Source organism: Phaenicophaeus curvirostris, chromosome 8 (genome assembly GCF_032191515.1).
Source record: "Phaenicophaeus curvirostris isolate KB17595 chromosome 8, BPBGC_Pcur_1.0, whole genome shotgun sequence".
Classification (NCBI taxonomy): domain Eukaryota; kingdom Metazoa; phylum Chordata; class Aves; order Cuculiformes; family Cuculidae; genus Phaenicophaeus; species Phaenicophaeus curvirostris.
The window spans coordinates 4,775,917-4,800,233 of NC_091399.1; the positions used below are offsets into that span (position 1 = coordinate 4,775,917).

General features: G+C 46.7%; 1 long non-coding RNA gene across 3 annotated transcripts in view; it reads right to left on the minus strand.

Annotated features, from left to right (window-relative positions):
- The window catches only part of LOC138723231 (uncharacterized), a 39,636-nt gene extending 19,782 nt beyond the window's left edge, over positions 1-19,854 (minus strand). The window contains exons 1-4 of one of the 3 annotated variants that reach the window (XR_011337838.1): positions 19,010-19,854; positions 16,561-16,675; positions 16,118-16,425; positions 7,503-7,560 (exon numbers count right to left, since the gene is read on the minus strand). This is a non-coding gene — a long non-coding RNA (uncharacterized lncRNA). Of the gene's footprint in view, positions 1-7,502; positions 7,561-16,050; positions 16,426-16,560; positions 16,676-19,009 lie in introns of those variants that run through there. The other 2 variants (XR_011337837.1, XR_011337836.1) reach the window with 2 other exon arrangements.
- Between the last annotated feature and the right edge of the window lie 4,463 nt (positions 19,855-24,317).

Below are 24,317 nucleotides of genomic sequence, written 5' to 3' on the forward strand. Positions count from 1 at the left end.
GCTTTCGTCTTGTGACTGTCAGGCTCAAATCATTGGATGGATATCTGTTCTGGGAATAATACTCGGATTTCCAGAGCTTTGAAGTAGCTATTTGGAAGTCCACCAGTAGAAACATTGAGAGTTAGTAGAGTGAGAGGACCTTAGTTGTAGTTTCTTTAACTAAGACCCTCCTCTTTTATGATTTCCCATGCCTTTTGGCTCTCATTCTAAAGATTAATATTAATTTTTTCAAGAAAATGCACTGAATTATTAAATTACAAATATAAACATTTACCATTGAAACTTATTCATTGGCTTCCTCTATTCCTTTCAATTAAAGCCCTCTAACATTATACTGTGCTTTATGCATATGCAAGAGAAAATCTGAGGTCAAAAGCACAGGGGCCCTCCTGATGCTATTGAGCCACATGTTTTGAGCAGGGCAGGGAGGAGCCATGTGGGCCCTGGGGAGCTCTGCAGAACCTCCCAGCAAGCCCAGCTGCTGCTGCATCGCCTCACGGGCGACATCCCTGCACATCCAGGCAGGGCCAGGGCAGAAACCTCCCACCCCAGCGAGGAGCAGGGGGGCTGGAGTGCTGGTTGTGCCCGAGCATCATGCCACGCTATTTGTGCCTCTGCACAGGGAGCCGTGCTGAGCAAAGCAGCAGTTAGCCCTCAGCAACGCACACCAGGCTGGGGAGCAGCAGGATGACAGAAACACAGGTGGCCATGGCTTCAGCATGGCATTAACCTTTCAGTATGTTATTATATGTTATTTTTCTGGGGGACTAGGATGTATGTCTTCATTACAATAATCCACCACCCTGACCACTGATGCTCCCAGATGTCCTGGTCCTAGGACACCCCACCTGAAAACAAAAGCCACATTGGCCCCCTGTAAATCCCTTCAATTCACCATATGCACTTCATACTCAGCATCATAAACAGAGTTGTTTTCCTTATCCTTCCATGACAGTGCCATTCCCCCTACCCCCATCTTTTCCCTGCAGCTTATACAAATAAAAGGAAATAAAGGAAAAGGAGATTGTGAAGTTACAAACTGAACACCAGCAAATTTCACTAGGAAAACATTCTCACCCAGTACCACTCAGACTTTTCCACTGTGTTGTACAGGTACTATATCTGACCCTGTGGGAAGCTGATAATTCATTTCATACTGTCAGCTTAATTCAGCAGCTAACTCCATGCAAGGCTGGACTACTGCAATATGTTGTGTACGTGTGCACCTGCAAACACACGTACACATACTTGCTGTAAAACACAGCTATTACTCTTAAAACAAACATGTTCAAATTGTATAGTATTAATGGAGTGTCTTCCCACTTGAAAACAAAGTCAATTCTATATCCTTTATCAATCATGATGTCTAAATTTGGAGCACCCAGATAGCATACTCGCTGATTTGTCAGTCAGCTCCCGCGTTTTCATTTCGACAGTATTTTTCAGCCCTGACACTGAACAGATGATCGAGTTATGATCTGCCATGTTAAAAACAAGAGCAAGTGCTCACGTGCCCCATGCAGCAGAGCTGCCACCCCCACTGGAACAGCCCCCAGCCCTCGCACAGGCTAGGCTCCCACGGAGGGGAGTGGGATTGCGTGGCACTAGTATTGCCACATCAGGCTTGCTATTTGCAGACAGACTTTGCATGGATGCTGCACAGACAGCATTTGGGTCTTAAATTGTAAAATAAGAGAAGAAAGGGTTTTATTACCAATCTTCCCAAAAGCTGTCCATAATAATAGTAGTAAGTTAAATAAATCAGCATATGGTTTGGGTTTCTATATAAGGGTATCTTGAATTATCAAAGGGTGCACATTCCAAGAAGACCCAGGTGATCTTTCTTCCCATATCTCAGGTTAGACAGGGGTATACATTTTCTAATATACCTGCTACATTTGTATACTTTAAAGTCTTTTGAACCACTGGAATCCAAGCTGTAATCAGGCTGGACCCACCCTCAGAGCTGGTACAACCATCACTTAAGTAACACCACAACCTTCAGAAGATCTGTCCTGCATTTAGACTGCTTTAAGAAACTTTGATTCCCATTTCTCATTCTGCCCTGGCTTCTTGCCCCTACTTGCAGTGTTAGTGCAGGGAACAGATACAAAGCAGTGCAGGCTGCAGCCTGCTCCTATCCTTGGTTACTTAAGCACAAAACAAAGGTGCGAGGGCCAGGAGCGAGGTCCTGCCCTGAAGGAGAGTGGTACTGAATTTATGGCCAGATAAAGGAAGCTGAAAACCTTTTTGTTTTACCCTGCAGTAGCTTTGAACCAAAATATCTAGAAAAAGTGCTATTTAGTGAAAATTAGATCATCTTTTTAATCATTACTTTCATCTACGGAATCCTTGCAATAGCTTTATTGGTTTAGAAAGAGCTTCTCAGAGACAGAAGAGGCTCTGTCCTGGGGAGCCATTGCCCACCAAGGGCAACTCCCCTCCTGCCAGCACGGACAGTGAGTCCACGCCACCCTGCACCCAGGCTTTCCCTGCTTCTTCATCCAGAGCATCCACTGCAAAATGATTCGCCAATTTACACAGGCATTTAAGTCTGCCTGAGCCCAGACATCTAAGAAACACCAGGAACAGCAAATAGAAGTGCATAAATTTACAACAAATAAAACAATGCACAGCAGCAACGTTCAAACTGAAAGGCAAAGCTCCTAGTTGGAGTGGGTTGGTAGCATGGTGGCTCTGTGCATATTGCCAACTCCACCTTGCTGCTGTCTCGTCAGTCAGATCCAGGATGTCCCCTCCCTCCAGCACAACCCAGCGAGAAGGGGGACTCGGCAGCTGCCTGTGGGGGTGTGCTCAGACCTGCCTGTGGCAGGAGGGATGCTGCAGCCTGGCCATCCGCATACCACCAGGGCAAGCTGTGGCTGCCCCTGCCTTCACCAACTGCGGCATTGCCACCAATTAAAGCACTGCTCTGCGGACCTGGATTTTCATGTCAGGGCAAATAAGCTACAGAATAACTCTAAACCCCAAATTATATGGCTGAGAGTCTCTTTCCCCACCAGGAGAGAAACAGATTTGACCCCTGCCTGTTCTCTAGCAGTTTCTCCCTACAGGTGAGTGACCCACAGTGCTCCACTGCAATTAACTCTGGCCCTTGTCTTTTGGTAGCAATTTGTTTTCAATTACCTCCTTCGGACAAGCCTGAACGATTACCACCATTTCTGTCCTACCTCTTTCTGATGCCAAATTAGTATCAAAGCGTTCACAGTGTGTCAACTGTTAACCCTGCAAAACTCCAAAGAAAGCATCAGTGTCCCCCGGTGAAGACTGGGGGAGCCCAAAACCTGAGTTGCTTTGCCCGGCCCAAATCTGCAGGCAACCAAGAGCAATTTCTCCCCAATGAGGAGCGCAGATCAGAGTGCTGTGAGGCCACCCTGATACTAACTCTGGCAAGTCTGGGGGTGAGCTCACACCTACTGACAAAAATCACCCCTCCGCTGCTTGAGGCTGCAGTGACAGCAGCAGAGCAGCAGCTGCTCTTACGCCACCCAAGCCCATCAAGATACTGCTGTTCCCAAAGCAGAGGGTGCCCTTAAGGGCTCCGAGACAAGCCACCCTCTCATCTTACAGCCACTCTAAGGCTGACATGAAGCAAGGACCAGGCTTAAGCTGAGCCTAACAGCAGCTCTGGCAGGGTAGGGAAATGAAGAAAGGAAGCTTCAACACACCGTGCATCCTAATTTCATTTGCTCTGCAGGCTCTGAAACATCATTCAAACAAATACAGCATTGCCTTTACTGCTCTGCAGTTGCCATTTACTATTTTACTGGGAAATTGTCCAGAGAAGGGATACTATCTAGAATGGAACATTATGCCAGTGCTGGAAACTAGTAATATTTTCTGAACAACCCCATGGGCCCACTGTCTATTCCTACGCTGCAGAAAGACAAGAAGAGCCCAAGTGAGCCTATTTGTGTTTGTGGTAGCAATTGCAGCAGCAGTGGGTGTGGAGGCAGCCCAGGACCCAGAGGATGCATCTGAACTGGTGCACACTCTGGAGCTAGGACATGAAGAATATGATTCAGCAAGTGGAGGGAAAAAAAAAAGAAAAACCCACAAAAAAAATCACCCCCCAAAAAACAAGAAAACCCCCTCTTTTTTTATGGTTGGTTTACAGCTCTTTTACTAGTCTGACTTTTGTAACACCATTTCACCAGAGTTCATAAGGACTAGGGCAAGCAGTATGAAGAAGCAGATCATGTCCATTCCCCAGCTCTGTCCATAGAGCCAGTATTTTCCCAGAGATGCAGATGCCACATGGAAGATAGGGGTTTGCTGAAGCAGCAAAACCCCTTTCCTGGGGAACAGCCCTACTAAAACAATCTCTTTTCTCTGGCAATGCCTCTTGCCCTTCAGAGAGCTCACTTCCTGCTACAGGTAGCTCCTTAATACCTAACTACCTCTCTGCTGGAGACTCAGAGTAAACATTCAAGTTATTTAATGTGCAGAACCATTCAGAATCACACTACTTTATACTCCCTCCCAATCAAAAAAGCATAACAAATAGCACACAGCCCATTTCTACCTCCTGCAATTCTCATCTGGCTTCCCACAAGGAAATGTAGGTTTACCTGGACCACATCCCATTGAAATCAGCTCTTCCTTCCCTTCAGGTAGGAGAATGAGACCCAGAGCACAGTTTCAGAGCCACTTATTTAGTCTCTGCAGTGGTGGGTGGGGAGGGGAAGGCTCTGCAGCACAGGTGGAGGGACAAGGAGGGCTGGTTCCCTCCAGCACAGGTGAGGAGAGAACCGTCCATCACCAAAAGAGGCAGCTTCTACCCCCTGGAAATCATCTTAGCCAGGAAAACGTGTGCCCTTCACACCAGCACCTGGCTCTCTGTTTCCAGAAGATTCAACACCATTTCTTTTCCGATATTTTTATGCTTTCATGACCCCACCTCTGGCACTGAAAGTGCTGGTGGAAAAATGCTTATTTCAAACTCTTATGTTGAAGCATCCTGTCCCTGACACTGGCGCAGGAATAATGAGGCCACACAGTGCCCAGTGAGCAGAGGACATCACTAGCAGTGCTGTGGCTGCCACGTGGCATGGAGTCAGCTGCAGCAGTCCTGGGGAGCTCTGTTCACTCCATCACAGAGATTTACACCAACAGCACTTGTTCCCTATTCTTTGCATACTTTATGGCACTAGGCATAGCTCCTGCAGATGTACATCCCAGATGAATACTATTTTTTTTCTTTTTAAACAAAACAAACACAATGTTTTATTGTGTATTTCTCCCTCTCTCTCTTACAGATGAGATTTCTTGAATTCATGTGGATTCTGTATTTTCATAAATCACATTGGCTGGAGTAAGCTCTGTTAGAATCATCTTTTAGAAAAGTGAAGCTTTAATTTCATGGTGGAATTAAGGTTGACATTTCCTTTTTATTTACACTACATCAAGGGTTAATAAGGTTACTATAACCTTAATCTTTGATAGCTCAACAATAGAATACTCTGGGATTACTGCAAAAGCTCAATTTTAACTATTTTAATCCCATTATTGCTGATAATCTTATCAACTCTGTGACCCACCGTAGGGGTGGAGCAGGGGAATCTCAGACTCTACAATTCCTTTCCATGAAGCAACACTCATAGTTTGAGCAGGGGAGCCACGGATAGTTCCTTGGTTGATGCCTGCACTGATGTTCACAGTTTGCAGTAGGGCCGCAATGCTGCTCTTAAGATCTGTGTCAGAGATCTTTGCCAAGAAAAACATTGGTCCAGTGGCATATGTTGGTGGAGCAATGCAAGGTTGCCCTAATTCCCTAACTTTGTTTTTCCCTTCTCCCATGCGACGACTACTCCAAGAATCAGACTGCCAGTCTGGCAAGTTGAGATCCAGAAACTTACTGCTAATTACCATGTTTACAATTCCCAACCTGTCTGTTGGTGCCAACAATCAAACTGCAGCCTCTTGAGTGCACCAAAAGACACTTGCTGGCAGTAGCTTCCTAAGGTTCCAGGCTGGCTACATTAATTACTGTTAACTTAATTTTTGTGTATTGAGAAGCAGCTTTAATTACCAATTCCATGGATTAAAATGATCCTTTTATGAGTTTCAAGGAATAGCAGCTTGCCTTTCAGCCTGCTTACCAACCTATATGTCTTTTATTCGGAAACAGAAATGGTAGTAAATTTGTATGTGGTCTGACAAATAAAACAGGGAGAGGTTTAATAAAAATCACACCAGGAAATGAAAGGTTATGCCTTCCCTTTGAACTAAAATAAGCAGCTTTAAAAAGGCAGGTTGGATATTTTTATCACTTATCAGTAAACATTTGACTGGACAGAATAAACCATGTTCTCATGGTGTATCACTGAATCAAAGTATTTAATGAATTTTAAAAAGGCGTGTATTTTATGAACTCAGTGAAATGCAGCCTGAACTCAAACAACTGCAGGGCAGACCCTGTGCAGAGAGGACCTCCTTTGTGCCCCGTGAGTCCTGGCCTGTGACTCCTGAAGGCCATCTGTCTGCTCAGGCAAAACCAACTTTGTTGAGATTCCCTTTAACAAAGCACAAGCTTCAACCCCTCCAGAATCAGCAGAGTGCACTGTGCCCAAAGAGCGGCACGTCTCATGGGGACCCCAGGACCCAGCAAATGCCCAGGAATGTGCATTACATGGGAACATGCTGCCTGTGGCCCTGGGGTTGTGCCTGCAGAGCCCACCCGTCACCCGCAATTATCACTCTAACCTGAATTTTCTATGACAATGGCATGCTGTGATGCCAGCCTCAAAAAGTCAAGATTTCATGAGAACTGCACTATACCTCCCCTCTGAAAGATGCATTTTTCTATTCTCCAGCTGGTGTGGAAGTAAAAGACAGAGAGCAGACATGTCCAAAGCTTTGCCCTGACGGTGGACAGGCTGCTACTGACAGCACAAGGCTGCCCTCAGTCAGTGCCCTGGATGCTATGGCAGAGAGCAGATGCTGACACAGCCACTGCCTCCCAGGCATCACTGCCTGTGCTGAGGCTGCGGTCATCTTCAAACTGGTGTTCTATAGGAACCCTGAAGTCAGACTGTAGAGCAGGACCACGCCCCTATGATAACTCTGGTCCTACTTGGCTTCGCAGGTCCAGCCTGCTTTTAAACGTGTAAGGATAGATTAAGGCATCTGATTTTAGGCCCCTTTTTCTAAAAAACTTGGTCTAACTGTGTAGTAGCAGGCCACAGTGAGGCTGTTTTTTCTGCCCTGTAGCAGATTCTCCACCACCTCATGGAGCCCCAAGAAACCAAATGATTTTCTTGCTCTCCTGGCAGTGGTTCACAGGCTGCCTGCCACTGCCAGGCTCCCAGTCTTATACCACAATCCTACTCTGTAGGGTTGCAGTGAGCTGCTAAGGAAAAGATAACCCAGGGCAAGACTCAAGTTTAGAAAAATTAGTGCAGGCTAGGGGAAGCGGAGCCAAAGCAGGGAGTAAGCCAGAGACAGACACAAAAATTAACAGAGGTTTTGACTTACAAGGGGAAGGGTAAAAAATTGAATCAGTGCTCCCAGAGGTGGCAGCCCAGATCTACTCTGGTCCTAAAGCAAGAGAGTGGAAACAAGCATTTAAGAGCAGTTCATTTATACAAGGTGTAGTGAATATGCTGAGCAAACTATCAAAGGAGGCAATAAACCTGCATCTCAGAGAACGGTCTGAAAGAAGTTAGACTGGCACTTTAAAGGAAAGAGATATTCAAGGCTGCAAAGGCAAGCAACAGTACATGGGGACACGTGGACGCAGCTCACGTGGCCATGTTATTGCTGTGTTTCCCTCTCCAGCCCAGCCTGCTCAGCTTGATTACTTACATTTTGTATAACTTATAGACGTAGTCTAAAGAGAGTAAGCCAATTTCCACTCAATTTATAATTTAGCAAGCAGAGGAGCTTGATTCTTCTAATTTACATAACACACGCATAAAACTGAAAACAAAATAGCTTTAGAGCATATGGGCAAAGTACACAAGAGCCACCGAGGAAAGAAGGAGTAAAAAGGACATGGAGCAATGGAGTTGCCTGAATTGTGCTTTGCTAAGGGGGTTTGAGTGACTTATTTATGCTAAATATCTCATAGATGAGCAAGGTTTTTTGTCACGGGCATTTGTCGGCACTGCACCTCAGTCTTGTCATTGGACTGTCAGCCACACAGACCTACCTATCTGATGTTGTAACATGGATGGGGCTTTTTTCCCCTCACTTTTCTCCCCAGGTAAAAAAGAAATATTGTTGAAAACCTTCTGCAATGAAGTAGCAAGAAGACATCCGTGTGTACCAAGCTAGTACTGCCTTCCTCTGATTTCCTCTTGAACATGTCCTTTTGTCATGAAGAAAGGCAGGGAGCTTCCACCTGTGGGCAAGTCTGGGTCAGTGTACCTCTTCCCAGAGAGCAGCGATGGGGCTGTGCTTTTGTCCCCTGCTCTTGCAACCATTTGTCCTGCATTCCCCCTTCACAACTGCCAGGCCCTAGGCAGAGTCGTTGAAGGCACTTTCTGGGAGGAGACTCCACTTGCCAAGTGCTGAAGCTTGTATTCCTCCTCATAGTGTGGTAGGCTCCAAATCATGCTTCTCTTCCCTGTTTGCCTGAGGAGTCATCCTGGGTACTAACAATAGACGCCGTACACGCTGGTGGAGCTCAGGTTGCCTCACCAGCTTCTGTCTGAATTCAGTCACTTCCAGAGAGCAATATATAAATAGATGCTGTCTCATTATTGATCTATATTGTGCAGAAGGTTTAGCCAGGGATGAAGCTTGCCTGCCTTCCTTTTACGGATGAAAAGTTGGATCCCAGAGCCTTCATATGAGATTTCTACACATGTCAATTAAACCACATCAGGATGAAGGTTTTGTACTCTTAGGTCCTTGTTAAACACCAGCCACACAACTCTGGGAAACATCTACAGGAATGAGATGCATCTCTGCTTGTGTGGACATATGTGTATAGATACACACACGCCAAAAACAACTGAAAACAGAATACTAAAGTTCTCAGCCTAATTTTTCTACTCCTTTTCAAATCCCAAGACCAGGCAGTAGTCTGGGCTACTCTGACACAAACCTCATTAGATGTTATTGTAAGCTGCAGATTTACACTAATGTAAAAGTTGGCCTCTTATTTAAAAAACAAACCTTAGCAGCTGGTCAAGGCCCAAGTCTCTCAGCCCTTCAGTCCGGGTGCTGTAGCACATTGATACTTGCCAGCTAAATTTGGTCATGAAGTCTAGTGAAGCCAAGCTATCGATATTTCAGAGAGCCATTCCTCACACTTCGGAGCAGCAAACGGCCCATCACTAAGAAGGCCAAACCCTTGTCAGTGTGAGCTGACTTCTACGAAACAAAATACTGACCTTACTACTAGCTCCAGAGTTAATCTCAGAAGAGAGATTTCATTAGAGAAAGCAGAGGCATTGTTCTGAGCCTTTCTATGGGGCATATATTTGTCTTGCATCCAGAATATGTGGAGTACTTTACATAGAGTGGCATTTTGTAAAAAATTAACCATAAACTTCAGCTAAGTATCTGGGAGGCAGGGGGGATTTATTTATTTGATTTGATTTCCTTGGGTATTGCATCACGCCCATCCTGTCTCCATTCCCTCGCTGGAGTTTTTCCTCCCTCTGTACCAGAGCGAGCAGCACTGACTCACTGCAGCTCCAGCAAATGAAAATTAAACGTGTCTGTTTTCATCCCTAACTAAAGGTCTGGACTGGTCCTGCATTCTTCACTGGTAAGAATTTATATACATAGAAATGAGAGCATCTAAACAAGGAGAGCAAAAGGGAGTGGGCTTCCTAGAGCAGGACTTGCAGATCTTGTTTTCACCAAGGGGCTTTCTGAATGGCCGAAGGCAAGTGTGTTTATGTCATCACATGTACAACAGCCATACAGTGTCATAACACAACAAAAGACAATTATGACACATGCAGACAGAAATAAAAAGATTGCACCAAAACCTTGAAAGTAATTACATTATTGTCCTCTGCATAACTCAGACCTCTGGCAAATGTCTTTCTTAAAAATGGAAAAATCATCACTTCTTAAACTGAGGTCTGAGAAAGTTTCCACTGCTGCTCTTTGTAGTTCAAGATATTAAAAAAAAAAAATAGGACATTTCTAAAATAAAACATATTGAGAAACAAAAAACCATCCATCCTCTCAAACATTTTTGATGTATCATAAACAGGAAGGAGGTATAGCCAGGCAGTGGAGGAGAGAAAGTAGGGGAACAATAAACTGTTTTTCACCAGAGCGGTCATTTTTAACAACCAGAGCACCAAGACTGTAATAATTGTTGCTTCAGTATACCAGCAGGCATCGAACTGTATAATTCTGGATTTCAGAAGAATGGTTTTTTTGAAATTTGACAAAAAAGTAATAATGTTCCACTTTTTTTTTTTTTGAGTAATCAGGCAAGTTATCTCCTGAACTATGACTGTTAAAGGATGAGTTTCCAGATGATGATGAAGCATTAATGCACCAAGCCTCCTTGTTCTTATTATTTCCTACTCAACTTTAAAAAAATAAAATAATTTCCATATAATACAGTAATCGCAGTCATGCCTTTGTATTTAAATTTTCTATCAACTTCTTAGGAGAAAGTGAGTACTTGCAAAGCTATTACTATCACATAATCTAAAAAGAAGACATATGAAATCTACATTATCTATGCAAATGCTTCTGTTAGATGCAGTGAGATGATTCTTTTTTTGGTAACAGGCTGCACAATCAGATGCTGTACAGTTCTGTTTCAGAATGTCCCTCTTTCTCCAATTAGAGAAGACCAGTTCCATGGTGATCACTTTGTCATTGATTTTCAGTGATTTAAAAGATAGGCTTGACCTATGAACATTAATAAACTTCATGACATTGTCCTGACTTAGTGAGAGAACTGCTAATATTCAAAAAAAAAGGTTATGAATCAGAAATTCTTAATCTTAAAGAAGTCAGCTATATTTTTCCAGCATTTCATGCCTAATGCAATAATGTGAAAGGGTTGTACATTACATACAACTCAGATGAGCTGATACAGAACAATACTGTGGTGACAATTGACCTTGAAACAGATAAAAGATTAAGTCTGACTTAATCTGAAATAACTCTGAGAGTCTAGCTTGGAAAGTTTAAGTAGCCTCTTATGGGTATACCTCTTTCTAGTGTACAAAATACTGGGGAATTATCAAAGCCTTTTCAGCTTCATGGGGGTGTTTTGCAGAAGTCAGAGGCAAGAAGACCTCCCCAGGTGGTTCTCCAGGCCCCACAGGGTGACTGCAGCCTGCGGTGTCTTGGCCAAGCTAATTTATATCTCCCAGGCAAGGGATTTCCTGCCTGCAGATTGCTCCATTACTTTCTATCATCCACGCTGGCTAGAGAGGTATTGGGTTCACTGAAAGGAAACATTTCTTGATAGCCACACTGCATTTTCTTCCTACATAGCTCCTAGTTCTATTTGCACGCACCAGGCTATATAGTTTTCCTGCAGACAGGAGGAATTCTGGCCCCACTGAAATCAATGGAAAATTCCCACTGGCTTCTGTAGGAGAACAATTTTGAAAGCAGGATACTAATTTCATTTATATATATATAAAACCATTATTATGTAATTTGGCTAGATATGTATATTCATATCTATCTATATAAATAAACCTCCATTCAGCTATATATTCAGCGCTCTTATTTTTCCCATCAATCAACCCCTCTAGTTTCTGGAACATTTAACCTAATTTTCTGTTGGTTGCTTTTAACTAGATACAGTTTTTCCAGAAAGCAAATTACCAAATTTGTATAACGTTCCATCCCTGGCTTCCACACTTCTGGTGCATTCTCTCAGCACCATGCTGCGATACCCACTCCGCTGTCATCCCTGGCGCCTCATCTCTCATCTGCTTTCCAGCTCTGCAAAGCCCTGCCACGTCTACCCTCTACAATCACCTCCAGGCCTCTTCTCTTTACCTTTTTTAGGATCCTCTCTGTCCTTCAGTGTCAGATTCTTTCCATCATCTCTATGAATTTTGGCTTGGGTTTTCACTTATAGCCTTCTTATTTTGGCCTGCCATTTAAATTTCTTTCGAGTCACTGTTATTATTCAGTCAACATTTATAAATAGTTCTGTGCATTGCAGGTATGTGGTAATCAAGTCCTTTGATTTTTTGTGTAATTTGGTTACTAAATGATAGCAACAAAAAGTATGGAAGCATCACAGGGTTTAGCCCAGGGTATGTCTCTATCATTAAAGCTTTCGGGAGGCAGACGCTAAATCTGGTAAAAAAATTGCAATTATTAATAATGGGTGTTATGATTTATTTTTACAGCAATAAATACTGAGGTGTCATTACAGCTAAGGGTAATAACTGGAAGGGATTCTTTACAGAAGAGTAGTTGTCTTTTAAAAGGAAGAGAAGAAAAAGACTTTTGTGTATGTAAAGACATTATTTATTTTTAAAAAAAATTATAAAACCCAGTTGTATACATTACTTTCAGTGTGATGCAAAAACCCAAAGAAAAAGGCCAGTTGGCTTATTCTTAGAGCTGTGAAGTACGTGTCCAGCTGTGTGCATATATAAATATTATTTGTTTTCAGCTTCTTAAAGGAAAAACCCTACGAACGCTAGAAGCCACCTAAACTAACATGAAAAGCAATAACTTGTTATGGGAAAAAATCTTACACTCCCTTCAAAATCAGATGTAGTCTTATAAGTGAAAAGCAAGCAGAACTGATCCCAAAGAAAGGCACCTGCATAACTAAACATATCTACATGCAACAAATTTAGGAAAATTTGCAGGCAGCAAGAGGACTCGCAGTACTAGTCAGAAATAGTCAGTGCAAGGCATGGCCCCTGCTGAGGTGAGTGGGAGCCGAGCCTCTGTCTGGTCTGGGAGAGTGGGGCATTTCACATTACGCTGTAGCCTCCCTTCAGAGATGTGTGTAATATGTGTGTGTATATATTAATTTCATTCAGAGATGAGTGTATATAAGGGCTGTAGGCATAAATATTTCTGGAAAGAGGACCTGAAATCGGATGACAGGTCTTATCACTTAGTTTAGGGCATTGCTAAGCAAAGTGATGCCTCCTGGTATAGGCAGACCCAGGCAAGGCTGTGCCTGCAGCACCCTGCTCTGAGCCAGGGAAGGTGCCGCCCCAGTGTCCGCTCCTCCATCCACCAGCCACGTTGCTACAGGGGTCCTGACACAACAAAGACTTACCTATGGGAGCGGCCTTTGAGGCTACTCCAGTGGATAAAATTACCCAGAGATACAAATCTTCATAGGATTATGGCCTTTAAAAAAAGGCTAAGTTCAAGTAATTATTTTTGAGCTGATTCTTTATTTAATTTTCTACCAGGATGCATGTTACAAAACCAATTTTAGAACAGAAATTTAGTATTCTAAATTAATTAAATATGCACTCACCAAAATAGCTGTTAACACACCGTTGGTGTTGCCACAAACCTCATTCTAAAATGCTCTCTTAGAAAGTGCTAGTACTGGTACAATTAAACCCCTTTATTTATAAAGTAATTTCTTATTATGTTGCACTACAGCCTTTTAGTACAATTTTTGCTGCTAATAAAATATCATTAGGCTATTAAAGGCAGGGGAGGTTAGACTCATTTTTTAGCACATAGGATTCTCAATTTCTAATGCAAAAAAATAAGGAGTGTAGCGTTGTAAAAATCCCTTTCACTACGAGGCTAATCTGTCCCACAGTTAAATCAATTGAGGCTTTGCTATTGCATTGAATGGTAGGATCTGGCCCAAAATATTTTGGATTTAATGTGAGCAACCTCACTTCTCTTAGCAGTCCCATGGAAACTACATGCATTCCTGGGATCAGGCCCAAAATATAAATACTCTCCTCTTAGATATCTGTTGCTTAGAAATTACTATTTCCCTCCTTCGATACACATATGTGACAGACCCAAGACACTGCTAATGAATGGGGAGAGCCACTAGGAGATCGCACTGTTGGGAAACATCATTCTAACAGCCTTTATACTATTGAACCTTTACACAATATTTTATAGTTATTTTAGTGAGCATATCCAGTGTTTCTCTGATCAGACCTTGCAGTTGCACCCTTTTAACCCATATATCACAATTATCCCCAAAAGATTTTAGAGAAAAGAAATCTACAATCATCAAAATGTTAATTTTGACAATGACAAAGAGTACATGCATTAAAAATGCATCAGCCCTGTCATTAAGACATTGTTCAGCAAAACCAGCTAATCATGCTAAACAACAAGTAACTAGAAGAAACCAGGTATAAAGAAACATTTTGCTAAGCTTGGTACCAGTCCAAGCCGTACTGCACAAGATACTCAACCAAGCAAAGAGCAAACAAAACCACATCCTTCATGGGATGAAATGGGAACTCTTGATAATACTCTAAGTTATGATTCAAGGGAAAATGTCAACTAAAACCTCAAGTCAGGGGAAGGTTTGTAATACAAACCTGGATGTTTAAAATAGTGTTTCCATTACTATTCCTGCAGCACTTGAATGTGAATGTGGCTGTGTTACGGTGCTGAACTGACTATGATTTAGCAGCTGATTGTGTCTTTTTAAAGCATAATTTAACATTATTTCTGAGGCTGTTGAACATACTAAACTACAAGAAAAAAATCTGCTTTCAAGTGGTATTAGAGAAACACAAGGATCAGAGTACTAGCATCAAAGATATGTCTAAAGAATAACAGATCCACACGTCTGTGTAACAACGAGCGCTCCACTCGCTACTGAAGGCAACAGAGAAAGATTCTTTTGGCAGTTGTTGGAAATAATTAAGCAGAACATAAATGGCCTTTCAATCGCTAAGCGAGAGACAGAAAGGCATCCTCTATCATCCTGCATCGCACTCACAATTTAACGATCACTTCACGTCTGGCTTGTCCATGTTAAAAATCATTCTCAGACTCATCATAGCTGAGCTTGGGGAAGGATCCATTCAAAAAGGCTCTCTCATCACAGTACTCTTGGTATTGCTTTAAAATGGCTTCTGATCTTATTCACATAAGGATGAAATATGTTCTCAGAAATGTGGCTACGTGGCAACGAGACCTGGGTTCCTCTGGGCATGTAGAGAGGTCTCAAACCGGGAAACACACAGTTGCTTGTCTCTGCCCGTCTTGGGGAGAGAGGAACAGATTTTAAAAGACTGGAAGTATGAATGCTATGCCTAGACTTTCCTAAGCATCTGAAAGGCTGGTAGACTTTTAACTAAAGCCGATGCCCTGCTGCTGAGCTTGGAGAGGCGGATGGATGCACCTGTTCTGTGTTAAAGAGACGGGGCATGGTTTGGCTGCTGTTGAGAATAAACAGTCCCTTGGCTCTCACCAACCTGCCCAGTAGCATTTGGTGGGTCCTGAGCCTTTTGGTGGGGCAAGGCAGGCACCGCCCGAGCTCCAAGGGCAAGACGAGCCCCCAGCCCCGAAGACGCATCTCAACCAGGGGCCCCAGGGGCTGATTTCTGCATTTGGCTGGGCGATCCCTGACCTCCTGAGCTGGGGCCGCTGTGCTCCTAACGCCGCCCTCACCAGCCCGATGGTACGGGGTGAGGATAAGCGGGGGCATCACCCCTTCGAAGCGATTGGCCGCAACCCGCTCCCCAGCAGCAGCCCCGCCGGGTGGCCGGACCCCTCAGCATCCCGGGGACGAGAGGTCCCTGGGGGGCAGAGCCCCCTCGCCCTGCCAGCCCCGCGGGCTGCCCCGCACCGCCCGGCTGCGGAGGGGCGGGGGTCGCCCCTGCTCCGCGACCGCTCGTGTGCCGGGGGCGGGGACCCCTCGGCAGGCGGGGCGGCCTCGGACGTGCCCCCCATCCCCGTCCCGCAGAGGGGCGATGGGGTGCGGGCTGGGCGCTGCCGCGGGGCGCTGGGGCTTCCCAGACGGGGCGAACGCTTCCCCCCCCCCCCCAACCCCCCGGCCCCGGCGCAGCCTGCCGAGCGCTCCCCGCGGGGGCGCCCCCCGCAGCCGCCCCCCGGCCCCGGGCGACCCCTCCGCGGGGGGACGGGGTGTCCGAGCTCCAGCCCCCCCACCGCCGCCCGAGCAGAGACACAAACAGAGCGAAACATTGCAAAGCGTAGGAAAAGATGGAAAAGGTGCTACCTTGGCAACTAGAGGAGGTTAGGAGCCAGCTGGTGGGCTGGGGGCGGTCGCGCTGCCTGCCTGCCTGCCCGCCGCCGGTACTCTCCTCGACTACGCGTATTCTTAAGCAATAACAACGTAATCCGTATTATCCACCCAAGAATACCCGTCACCGAAGAGAGTCAGAAAGCTGCCGCTGTTGCCGCTGCTGGAAGCGCTGCACCGGGACAATAAATCCATAACTATAATTCCCCTTTAGAAGAAGGAGAATCCACAAGGGCTGCCGAGCGGTCTCGTCCCATATCCAATGGACGCCGAACCTTCCCATCCTGCGGAGGCAAACGAGAGGAGCAGGCGTTTAACACACACGCGTACAGTCCCTCCGCTCTCCTGCCGCCTCACTGAGCGGGCAAGGTCTTGCAGGCGAGGGGAAAGGAAATAAATCAAAGTAAGGCTGAGTTTACCTGGTGATTGCCTGGTTTCTTCCTCTGTGCTTCTCTGACATCCTATTCCCCAGCTGTATGCTCCGTCAGTTCTCTCTGGGAGCTTGCGAGAGATGTCACACGCAGCAACAGATTCCTGTAAGAGAGATGCACGGTTAAGCACACAAATATTACAAATCTGTTTGCATAGGTGGGCTTGGGAGAGCTCCGATAAAGCGGCAGCCACGCCTGAGAGACTTTTCATCTGGGCTTTGGAAACGCATTTCACAAGTCCTGACTCACAGTGACTCGATGTGCGACCGAGAGGAGGGAGGGCGGAAAGGGAAGCGATGAAGGGAGAGAAAATCAAAGAAAGAAATAGCAAAGGCTCCGAGCTCAGCAGAGGCACTCCTCTGTCAGGCCTCCCTGGAGCCGTAAAAATCCAAGGCGAAAAAGGCTTCAAAGTCCAAATTCGGCGCCCTTGGCTCCCCGCGAGTGCCCAGCGCCGGCGAGGCTCCTCCGCACCCACCTGCCGCCGCCCCGCCAGGCTCCGCGCCAGCCGAGCCGAGGAAAAATATTAAAAATAATAATAATAATAAAGAAGTCATCTCCAAATGGCGCCCGCGGCTCTCCCTGCCACCCGGAGCAGTTCCCTTATCAGCAGGGCTCGTACTTGGGGGAGGCGGGAGAGGGGCAGCTTTGTCTGATGATCAGCCGCGGTGATAATAAACGTTTATTGTTCGCCAACTAAATAGAAAGGATCTCTGCAACGTCATGGCACGGCAGACTTCGCCTGGCGGTTAGGAACTTCTCCGGGTTATTCCAGCCCGGCTCCCGATGCTGAGGACCGTGTCTGTGTGAGTGACGGGGAGGGGGATGCAACTAGCGCCGCACGCTCAAACCCCGCACATCGCAGGGGGACTCCGCACTTTTCAGCCATGAGTAATTATGCAGCACACAGCTCTCATTATCCACTGCGCTCGGTAACCGACCAGTTTGTTGATTAGATTCTAACTGAAATTAACACAAGATGCTTGCTTTTACTACAGATTCCCTCCTTAACACGAGCCCTTGCCTCCCTTGACATAGTGCCACTACGCTTCCGACGACAACACGCAAGAAGAAAGCATTTGTTTTGTAACACAGGCTCTTGTCTGAATTTAAAAGAAAGAAGGAAAACAGAGAAAAAAATTACTTTCATCGCCACACTACCTTAAATTAAAAAAAAAATAAATCCAACTCGCTCTCCTCTATTTTGTTCTCATTTTAGGTGTGGTTTCCTGTATTCCCCTAACACAGTAAGCTTTCAAGTTGCATTTTAAATGACAGAAAGTAAATAACAAACACGGTAATTCTTCCCCGCTATGAAACGGAAGGCTGTAACTGAATTAGCTGGCGCTGGAACTGAAATAACTGATGCAGTGCATTTCCTTCAACTTGAACAAAAGCCGTTTGAAAAAGTAAAATTCACCGAGTTGTGGTGAAAACACTCTACAATGATACACCTAGACCGGTATTCTCCGAAATTTGGAGCCGCTCCACATCGAGAATTAGGCAGAAATCCAAACTTTGGTGTGGTTTGTTGGTTTTTTTTTCAAGAAAAGGATACTAAAGCACGCGAATCTCGGGGAGAAGCCGACCCGCGCGGCACCAGCCTTATTCTCGCTGTGTCCATCCGACACTGCCCTTCCCCTCCCGAAGAGCATCCCCCTCCCTCCCCGCACACACACTCCCCCGCGAATAGAGCGCATCCCAAACTTCCCCTGCACCCGCCGGGCCCTTCAGCACCCGCGGCTCCGGACAGCGCCGAGCCCCGCGCCCCCGCCCGCCCCCGCGCAGCGCAGCCCCCCGCGCGCCGCCCGCCCCGCACCTTCCCCACCGCATGCGGGAGGTGCCGCTGGCGGCGCGCCTCGCCGTTAAATACCTTTGTTCACCGGCTCCGGAAAAGCCGTGTTTACCGGCGCTGCCTCCCCGCTTCCCCGCCGAACGAGCCGCGGTGACGGAGCCCCAGCCCGGCGGGGCCGGGGAAGGGCCCCGGGGGGCATCTCCACCGCCTCTGTCGTGCCCAGGAAGGGTGGGGGGACACGCACGACACCGAAGGGAGGGGGGCGGGTGGAGGGAATTAAACAATTAAGCTATCAGGAGCGGAGCTCTGAGCAGAGCTCGCGTTTGCCACGAAAAGCAAATTTGGAGGCGGCGGGGGGGGTGGGGGGGGTATATCGATCCCATCCGTCAATAGAGAAGCGCGATGTCTTTCCGTGCGAGAAATTGTTCTGAATTGGGGGGGGTCGCTGGTGAAAGGGGGGGATGGGAGAAGAGCATGAGGGAAAATAATAATAACTAAAAAAAATTTTAAAAAGGACGAAAGGAGGAAGGAAGAAAATGTTCATTCCCGCTTAAAAGCAGCCTCTTTTAAAAATCGCCGGGAGCTCGCTCGTTTCGCCACCTACCCGAGTAACCATCAGAAATCCACCTCTATTGAAGCGCTTACCCTTTAAATCCAGGTTTCGAGCAGAACTCCAACTGTGTGTAAAACCAGGGAGTCATCTGATGTGTGATGGGGAACGGGCTGTGGGCAGCAGAAAGCAGCTTTCTCTCCTGGTGCCGGATTACCATGTTAACAAACCCCGGGAAAGGACCCCGGCGCCTCTGGCTGGCCGCGTCTCGTTGCTTTCACACATCGGCGGCTGCTCTTGCTTCCCATGTCCCCGGCGATCGCCTCTCAGATGAATGTGGGCTTCCAGAAAAGGAGTCGGGGGGGAGAGGAGGGAAAAAAAAAATCGCCTAATGCAATCAAATCGATCTGATCTACACCATCTGTCGCCTGCCACTACACACAAGCGTTAAAATAGGAAAACGGGAGACACTGACAGCTCAGGAAGGTTGTTCTGCAGAGTTCATTTTTAGCAGAGCATAATTGGGTATGGACAGCGTACAGTTACCAAAGCTGCTGTTAACCATCCAGTAGAGGATCTCAAACATGCTAATGGTGGATTAATTGAGGAAGATCTGACGTGCAAGCTTCATAGTCTCTTATTCATGACTTCCCAATGGGAAAGGACCAATGCCGTGTGGGACTATGGTAACACAGAGTCAAAGAGCTGCTAAGAAAATGGCTCTGTGTTCATAGCACCTCTCTCTGATAACAAACATATGTCGACCAGAACCGTTTAGCAGGATGGGGCAAATGAAATTTTCTTAGCTGAGGTTAGCAATTCCCATCACTTGCACTTAAAGACAAGTAAAAAATGGACTGCGGGTCTAAGGCGCTTTTGAGTGCCGGTCTCGGGATTTGCAGCTAGTCAAAGCAGACGGCTCCTGCTCAGATTGGGGGTGGGGGGGCAGTTAAACCCCAAACCTCTCACTTCTTACAGTGACCAAAGTGCATCCATAGAAAAGCTCTAAACATACAGTGCTGCTAATTTCATCAAGAATGACGCAAGGTCGTTTTAATGCCAGCAACCCTTTTGACTTTTTCCAGTGGGAATGGCTTTTGGGCAAGACATTTCCGATCACTGAAATTTGACATAATCGCAGATAAATATGATTTGGGGGGGGAAGGAAGGGGGCGGTGAATTGGGAAGAGACAGAGCGTGAATCCAGACCTGCAATCACCCTGCTGCCAACACTCCAATTTGCTCGCGTTTTCTAGTCTTCCCTGAATAATGAGGTTATAGAGACGTATATGTAATTATTAAAGCAGTATATGAACACAAGTCCCAGACGCCTGCTGCAGCCGCGTCTACGCGCACAGGCGGGGAGACAAAGTGCGCCCGTCAGGGTGCTCTTTCCCATTCCCTAATAAACCCATCACGGACGGGGGAAAGGGGCCGCTAGAACAACCGGGAGGCGAATTCCTCGCGGCTCCGGGCCGGGATCGCGGCGCCGGGCGCTGTCCGCCCGCGCGGTGCTGAACGGCGGCGCCCGGGGCCCCGCAGACAATGGCCAAGCGCGACGCGCCCCTCACCGCCGCGTCGGGGCGGCTGCCGCCTCCTCCTCCTCCCGCGAAGTCCTCCCGGCCGCCCTGCCCATCGCTACGACAATTAGGAAAGCTCCCGTTCGTTTCCACCTCGCCTATCTGATTAGCAGAGAAGAATAAGGCTAATAATACGGATCCAAGCGGCCGAATGAAAATGTTCCAGTAAACAATTAGCGGTTTAGGGTAATTCTGGAGTTAACGGCACGCTCCTCCTGGAAGTTTGTGGTCATATCCTTAGAATAAATCTAACAGTCATGAATTAGATTAGCCTTGAAAACGTAGCCTAAAGACAAATCAAACAATTTACGCGATCTTTTGTTTCAGTAGACATTAATTAAGCACCGCTGCCTACCTACACAGCATTCTTGGGTCCCGGCCGCGGTGCCGTCTTTGTTAGCATTTGCGTCCAACTATTGCCCTCTGCAGGTCAAGTCCCCGCCGCTGCCGAGCGAGCAGCAGACAGGAGCCCCCCAAGGGCCCCCGCTCCGAAAAAAAATCCAGCTTTTGTGGGTTTGGATTCTTCACCGTGAGGACTCAGACGCGTTTCTTGAGGAGGGGCTACGAACGGGGAGAGCGGGGCACGGAGCCCCTCAGCCAAGCAGGAGACAGAACGAGGGAAGGCGCCGCTCAAGACGCGTCGTTTTCCTTCTCCCCTTCTCTCAGCACGAACACGAGAAGCTTCCTCAGGCAAAACCCGCCGCTTCCCCGGGTTTGCCGAGGAACGAGGCAAGAACTCGCCGTCCAACAGGGCCGGGCGGGTCCCCTCCGCACCCCACCCCCACCCCGGGGCCACGCAACTTTTCTCTCGGTGTGAGAAACTTCCCGGGAAACCGAGCGATCTAGTTATTGTTACTTGTTATTCTGGAGCGTCAGTGCCCGCTCCCTTCCTTTCCCCCCTCCGGTGCTCGGATGCGGGGGAGGGGGGGTGGGGAAGGAAGGGCAGCCGGTACCGTTCGGAACGGACGCTCCTTTCTCGGGAGCTCGGGATGAGGAGGATGCGGGGCGGCCTTTTGTCTCCCGGGTGCGGGGAGCGATGCGGGAAGGCACCGGCAACCGGACCCCGCGGCCCCGGAGCCCCCTGGTGGCCGAAAGAGGCACCTCATCCCCGGAGCGGGTGGGGACCGGTCGCTGCCCCGGACCGGCGGTACCGCCGGTCCGGGGCAGCGACCGGTCCTCACCTGCTCCCGGGAAAAGAGCCCTGAAGATCCATTCATTAGGTCAGATAAACCACAATTCTCCTGACTTCAAGCTCTTTCGCCAACTATCAGGGCCATGAGTTCCGAGAGGCTTGCGGTTTATAACTTGGCATCATATCAGTGCACATTTATATACCTGTATATCACCGTCTGGAGGGGAAGAACGGCCTCGTAGTTAAGAGGGGACGCTAGAAATCTGTAGATTTCGCTTTGAGCACCATAGGCAAGAGGTAACTTTGGTGAGTTCTTTAGTCGTTTGCCACGTTTCACCCATTTAAAAATGGGGACGGCAATACTTCTGTTCTCACCTCTTTTATTTCCTTCCCATGTACCTTCCTGCATCATAGAATCACCAGGTTGGAAGAGACCCACCGGATCATCGAGTCCAACCATTCCTATCGAACACTAAACCATGCCCCTCAGCGCCTCGTCCATCCGTGCCTTAAACACCTCCAGGGCAGGTGACTCAACCACCTCCCTGGGCAGCCTGTTCCAGTGCCCAATGACCCTTTCTGTGAAAAAGTATGCACTCAGACCCTAAGTGCCTCATTTCTGGGCACTCCTGGTACCTGGCAGTGCAAAAGCATCTGGGACTCAGGCCGACAGCTAAAAAGAGCCTCTACTTTTATAAAATCTGCTTTAAGGAAAGCTGTCAGTAAGCACAGTAGGAACTGGAATTCCTGAGATGTACATCCCATTGATTATGTTAAAAACATTCTCTCTTACTACATTAAACCCAGAGGCCAGCAGTAAAGTCAGACATTTAACAGCAAATCTGTATCCTGACTTCTGGTTTTCAAGTCTTTGCCCGGTTGAAGACCAAGTCAAAGCTTTATAATTGTTGTATGTTATTTAAACGTGCAAAATCTAACACTTTTTTCCCCCCCACCACCAGTTTTTTTACTTCAGACAGAAATTTTTGATGAGTTAATACAGTACAGAAACTGGACTAAAACTGGAAGCACTGACAGCCCAGTAGCTGCAGTGGTTCTGGTAACAGCAAATACTACCATTGTCCTGCCCTGGTGATCTGAGTGGGGAAGGTTAAGGCTGAGCACTGAAATAGAGAGCACTCTGTTGAGCTGAGGTGAAGCAATGATATTTATGGGAGTAATTATCACAGAGAAAAACTGGAAAAATATGATTACAGCAAATTGTAACTCTCTCAGATATGTTCTTCGTTGTTAGAAATAGCTCAGCTGAGACTGAACCAATATGAACAACAGGCTGGGATTGTCAGACACTGATTCTCTGGAGGCTGATACCATCAGACCCTCTGAGCAGAACAGAATCCAACTTCAGCATATTAGAGAGCTGGGTGTCAGCTGCCTGCGCCTCTTCTCAGCTGTTCTTGTTATGTAAAAACAACCTAACAAAATGAGAGCTGCTAGGTTCCCCACTGGAAAAGCTGACCTGGAGATGCTGCCCTTAAAGACTGCTGGCAGGAAAGGTACCAGTGTCTCAGAGTCACACAGTTCCCCTACACCTTTTTTATAAGCAGCTGTAGCCAAGAAGTGCTGCTGAGCAGCTGGCAGAAGATACCTGGATTTCAGAGCACAACTGTGTAGATGTAGTAGGGAGACATGACACCCACCACTGCACTGATGCTGCTTTTCCATTTGATACTGTTGTTCCTTTAAAGGCTTCAGCGGCTCCGTTTGTCAAATGTGATGCTCCTGCCACGGGCACAGCCATGGACTCACCTCAACCTGTGGAGGAGCCTGGTTAGACGATGGGCAAGCAGCCCAAAGCCAAGCATGAGGCCATAAGCTATGATGGGGCATCAAGCCTCAGGACCTTAAAGGAAATGAAAAGGAATTGTAAGCTTTGCAAGCTTGGGGAGGTGTAGGAAGGAGAGGATAAGTCTGAGAAAATCAAGCCTCCAAAAGATGTGATTGCTTCAGCAGCGCTTCTGTTTGCCCTGTATGCAGAGGGGTGTGAACACGGCTTGTGCAGACAGGTTTTATGCCTATATGTTTATGTGATGTCCTGGCTTGATGCAAATCTCCTGCACTAGGGTGAACATTGTCTGTCTGAGTCAGTTTTACTTGGGGAGGGATTTGCACCACGCTTCCATGACAAAATACATGCTTCATGCAGCTAACAATTTGCAGCGATGTTTAGAAATCTTTGAAAGCAATAACCAATATTGCATGGAAATAAAAATATCACTTAATAAAGTAGTGAACTGTTATCATTTAAATGTACCTACCGCATGGATCAGAGGCATTAAAGTAGTTCTTCAGGCAGCTTGAGAGCTCTGTAGGTGTTTTTGCTGCTCTCAAACAGTCTGTGAGAGGAATTGTAAATGGTATTTACCTTTTAATTAAACAAAACATCTTGCAAATTAAACACATGCTCTTGCACACTGAAATTTAGTTAGCACCCATTTTTATTGTGCATCCTATGGCTCTCTGACAACCTATTGAATCCACAGCCAAACCTAAACATGAGTTGCTGATTCCTTTTTTTTTCCCCCCATTGTATTTCGGGCATCATGTGTTAGATTTTATCACATTTGAGGGGAAAAACACTCTGCAATTAACTGTTAATACTTAAGCAGATCTCCTGCTTAATATTACTTTTGCTTAGAAAAAACCCCCACAATCTAACCACTAAAAAAA